The 5,340-nt window shown below is 42.6% G+C and overlaps 1 pseudogene across 1 annotated transcript; it reads right to left on the bottom strand.

Annotated features, from left to right (window-relative positions):
* Nucleotides 1-547: 547 nt before the first annotated feature.
* Nucleotides 548-4,350, bottom strand: LOC149214690 (disease resistance protein RPV1-like; annotated as a pseudogene). The gene is made up of 4 exons (XR_016250066.1): nucleotides 3,803-4,350; nucleotides 2,594-3,678; nucleotides 2,189-2,461; nucleotides 548-2,046 (listed from the first exon to the last, which is right to left on the bottom strand). The product of XR_016250066.1 is annotated as a disease resistance protein RPV1-like (transcript).
* Between the last annotated feature and the right edge of the window lie 990 nt (nucleotides 4,351-5,340).

The following is a 5,340-nucleotide window of genomic DNA, read 5'->3' as shown; positions in this document are numbered from 1 at the left end:
GACTTGTAAATCCCATGCAGTTGTCGACTTGTTAGCCCTCAAGCAATCATACAAGTGAAGGCCTTTTATCTGCATCAAATTAAACATTAGATTTTATTAATCGCTAGGTACTCCCTACATATAGATGATGTACAGGACATGAAAGTAAAGCTGCTAGTAGCGAGTTATCTTGCGACAGGTTTCCTGATGGAATTCCTCTCTGTTACGAGCCTTTTGAGCCTTGTGGAAATACAAATAGCCCCAAAATATTTCATTTGACCCTGCTCTAGAGAGAACCATGTTCACTCCCCGGGACTTGATTTTACGGGACATAAAGAACATGGGCGTGCTTGCTCTGATAGTTGTCCTTAGATCTGTTAAAAAGGACGTTACTCGTTATATTAAGAAACACCTAAATCATCTCTTGCAATTCAAAAACAGAAGTGAAAGAGTGCACCTTCTTTTGTGAGGAAAGTGACCCTTGAAAATAACCGTGGAAAGATGTCTATAGATGTTATAAACACTCACAGACTGAGTCCACAATGCCAACTTCTGTATCGAGGTGACTTTGTATGAGATGTTCCACAGGATCTTTCATTTCGTTCATTGAACGTCGGTAAGGTTTAGAAGAATTGGCCACTCGGTTAAAATCCAGGGGTAGATTGTTACATACATAGATGGTAGACAAATGTTATATTAATGTTGCCTGTGCTAATAAATTTGAAAGTGAAATGTAGTGTTAAACGGTTCACTGACTGCGGAATAAATCACATGGAAGACCATGTATGCATACTATACCATACAGATGTTCTAGTACAAAGCTTAGTACATTTACTATGTATCATTTAGTACATAGCTTAGTGCATCGATGATTGTTTTTGAGGTGGATAAATAGAACAGGTCAAGAGATCGGAGGGCAGCCAGGTTCCTGACGGAGTCTGGGATCGTCCGCAGAGAGTAGCAGTCATTCAAGGCAAGACTTCGGAGGCCCGTCAGGTTCCCGAGCGAGTCTGGGAGCGTCTGCAAAGTGGAGCACACGCTCAAGGAAAGACGTTGGAGGCTCGTCAGGTTACCGAGCGAGTCTGGGAGCTCCTTAAGAGTGTGGCACCCGGTCAAGTCAAGTCTTTGTAGGCCCGTCAGGTTTCCCACCGAGTTTGGAAGCGTCTGCAGAGTGTAGCACCCCTTAAAGTCAAGAAGTTGGAGGCCCGTTACGTTCCCCACCGAGTCTGGGAGCGTCTGCAGAGTGGAGCAGAAACGCAAGTCAAGATCTTGGAGGCCCGTAAGATTCCCAACTGAGTCTGGAAGCATCTGCAGACTGGAGCACCGTCCCAAGTCAAGCTTTTGAAGACCTGTCAGGTTCCCAAACGAGTCTGGGAGAGTCTGCAGAGTGTAGCACGCGTCCAAGTCAAGTATTTGGAGGCCTGTTAGGTTCCCAACCGAATTTGGTAGCGTCTTCAGAGTGGAGCACCCGCCCAAGTCCAGTCTTTGGAGGCTTGTCAGATTCCCAACTGACTCTGGGAGTGTCTGCAGAGTGTGGCAACCGGTCAAGTCAAGACTTCGGAGGCTCCTCAGGTTACCGAGCGAGTCTGGCACCGTATGCAAAGTGGGGCACCCGGTCAAGTTAAGAACTTGGAGGCCTGTTAGGTTCCCCACGGAGTTTGGGAGCGTCTGCAGAGTGTAGCACAAACTCAGGTCAAGATCTTTGAGGCCAGTCAGGTTCCCAATCGAGAATGGAAGCGTCTGCAAAGTGGAGCACCGGCCCAAGTCAAGCCTTTGGAGGCTTGTGAGGTTCCCAACTGAGTCTGGGAGTGTCTGCAGAGTGGAGCACCCGGTCAAGTCAAATCTTTGGAGGCCCCTCAAGTTCCCAACCGAGTATGGCAGTGTCTGCACAGCGGAGCATTCAAAGTGAAGACTTCTGAGGCCTGATAAGGTCCCAAATTCATTTGGAAAAGTTTCAAGATAACGTGTGCACAGGAAAACTTTTTCTAGGTGCTTCAGCTTCCCAATTGACTTTGGTACCTCTGAAAGCGGAGCATCAATATATAATTCTCGCAATTGCAGAGGTGCCTGCAATGTTCACGTACATTATTAAAGTGGGTTTGAGCATTGAGATATACGCCAAAAAAAAAGACAATTGCAACCATTTTTACACTTTGAAGAAAAAAAAGGTAAATAAATCTGTTCAAAAAACGACAAACAACACGACTACCTGAGATTCATGTTGCCAGAGTGTTTTCAATTGCTCACCCCCTATATTTAACACTCTTAAATCCTTTAATGGAATCGGAGGAGGTAAGGAGGACTTCAGACAGTTCTCCCAGCGCAGATATATTAGTGGTGCTAACTGCCCAGTGCTGAATACTCGTTCAACAGAATGACTTTGAGCCCTAAGCAGCTGCAACCTGCTTAGGTTGCAGCTGCCTGGAAGGTTTTCAAAAGATTTTTCAGGGTCATTTCCTTCAACCATGATAACTCCACGCACCTGAATTGTTCACCGCCAGCAGTTAGAAACAAGATTGACAATATTGGGAAGTTCTAAGATTTCAAAACTTGACAGGCAATTTTTTTCACACAACGCTATTTCGAAGTTGATCGAAAGCTTCAGGATACTTACAAATGATTGGGCAGACATATTATGAAGAAGATTCTCTGTGAAACGACAAAGACGACGCGGATATTCTGGATTTTCAGCTATATCTCTGCCGAGGTCTCGAAGGTGGTCATGCATTCTGAGACGGTTCAGACCGTCCACCTCGACCAGGCATCTGTTTTCCAGCTTCCAAAGACCTAGCAACCCTTCCCAGTTGGATCCATCCCATACTCTGATAGCCGTATCCCTATCTTCTCCTATAAAGAAACAGGCAACGTCTAAGAATATCTGCTTCTCCTCTTCATCAAGAGCATCATAGCTAATTCTAAGTGTGCTTCGTATATCGTCCGGAAGTACTTTGGAGGTTTTCCGCAATTGCGCACTCCAATGCCTCAAATCGTCTTTTCCACGAAGAAGCGCCCCAAGCACTTTAATCGATAGTGGCAAACCATTGCAGACATTCAAAAACTCTTTAACCACTTCCTCAAATCCTACAACGGGACGGAGTTGACCGAAGGCATGCCAGCAAAAGAGCTCTTGCGAGTGCTCTCCATTGAGACCTTTCAGTGTGTAAATGGATGACTCTCCAATACCTGCGCTTATAAGTACATCCTTAGTGCGAGATGTAATTAAAATTAAGCTACCTACATGAATGGTATCTCTAAGCGGTGCACATAATGCATCCATTCGATCAATATGATCAATATCATCTAAAATGATAAGACACCGTTGAAAAACTGTTTTGAGCCTCTCTATGCCTTCATCAACGTTGTTTATTTGTGCATTCGATTGAATCAGATCCTTAAGAAGACTACTCTGCAGGGAAGGCAAAGATGTGGATCTGACATCAAATAAGAAGGAAGATCGATCGTAATTTGATCTCTCTCGGTTGAAGAATTGGTTTAGCCAGGGTAGTTTTTCCGACCCCGCCAAGACCTACAATTCCCAAAACTGTAGCCTTCTCGCTTTGCCGCTGAAGTGACAATGTCCAGTCCACATCATTAATTTTTTCATCGAGGCCAGTAGGATATTTGGCGACGTTCAGAGGTGGTTTGGGAACCTTTTTCACAACTTGTTGGACGACCTCCTGGACGAGCTGCCATTCTTCCCTGAACAATATTCAAATCACAGTTAATCGACTAACGAGAAACATCTACATAAATAATCTGTGATATACTTATGAAGCCAGCAAAGTACAAAACTCAAATAGTAGGGAGAATTGGAGGGTCTTACTTGTCCTTCAGCTCAAAACCGATTATATCTGCCACAGCAGAAAGAGTATTCCTCCATTTTTCTATGGTCTTGGGGTCGTACCGTGGTTCCTGAGAATCAAATGCTCTCTTCCTTTCAAGCACGCCCAAATCTCTAGCATAAACTCGATCTCCCCCGCGCGTCCACCGAAGATCTGCGGGCTCGACTTTGTAGAAAACCGGAATTATTGTTGACCCCGACTTCAACATCTGTTCCCTCATCAGTACGAGTTCATGGAGACACCATCTTGATTGAGCATAAGTTGGTGAAAATATGGCTACATGAACAGAGGCTGTTCGAATAGCCCCTTCGATTTGAGGATTCAAGTTGTCTCCTCGTTGCAATTCTTTCTGGTCCAGAAAAACTGATAATCCAAATTCTTTAAGCCGGTGGTAGATATGACTAGCGAGTCCTTTCTTTACGTCAGGACCGCGGTGATTTAGAAACACATCATACACATAGTTATTGGTGTCGCCATGGGAGGGGGTTTTGGAGGTGGATGCGAAGGATGTGAAGTTATCGGGTGCCATTGGATATAGAATAACAAAGAAGCAAGATCGAATATATTTGGCAGAGATTGAGAATGCGCGCTCAGCTTCAATATTTGTCTATGAACGATTCAGGAGAGCAGAGAAGCTATCAGCTGCAGCTTTTGTGGTATCAATACCTCAATATTTGGGCACACGATTAAAAACAAAACAGCTTTGATGGGTAGTTGATTACTTGAGGTTCTTATTTCCTTTGAGAAAACCAAGTTGCAATAAATAGTCAACCAATACCGTAATCTGGTAATCTAAACGGTGGAAGCATGAAGTTTCCTACCAGTTTTCCCTTCTTCCAGCATTATTGACTATCAGTTCTGTCCCAACATTATTGACTAAAGTTCGGAAGACTTTTTTTGACGAATTTTTTTTTTCCATTTTTCATTAATCAAATGAGAAATTACATATCGCAATAAACCAAAGAGGTAGGCAAATCATTATTATACCAACACGACCAACACTAATCAAAGAAGCAAAAAAGAAATCACTAAAAATCAATATTGATAGTACTAAAAAAAACACAAAAAACCAAGATGAGAAAAAATAGAGCAGATTGAAAAACAAAAACAAAACAAACAAAACAGACAATCAAAAAGCGAAAGAACCAGCTTCCTGTGCAATGACAAAATGAGAAATTACATATGACTAGACACCAAAGAAGTAGGCAAATCATTATTAGACCAACACTAACCAAAGAAGCAAAGAGGAAATTACTAAGAACCAATATTGATAGCATTAGAAAAAGAAACAAAAAGCCAAAATGAGAAAAGATAGACCAGACTGAAACACAAAAACAAAAGAACCAGCTTCCTGTACAATGACAAAATGAGAAATTACATATGGCTAGAAATCAAAAAGGTAGGCAAATCATTATTAGACCAACACTAACTAAAGAAGCAAAGAGGAAATCACTAAGAAGCATTAGAAAAAGAAACAAAAAGCCAAGATGTGAAAAGATATACAGACTTAAAAACAAAA

This window comes from Pinus tabuliformis, chromosome 1_1 (genome assembly GCF_031772625.1).
Source record: "Pinus tabuliformis cultivar Carrire ecotype Pingquan chromosome 1_1, CPIR1, whole genome shotgun sequence".
Classification (NCBI taxonomy): domain Eukaryota; kingdom Viridiplantae; phylum Streptophyta; class Pinopsida; order Pinales; family Pinaceae; genus Pinus; species Pinus tabuliformis.
Note: the sequence above shows the minus strand (reverse complement) of the source record. Positions and strands in the feature narration are given on the sequence as shown.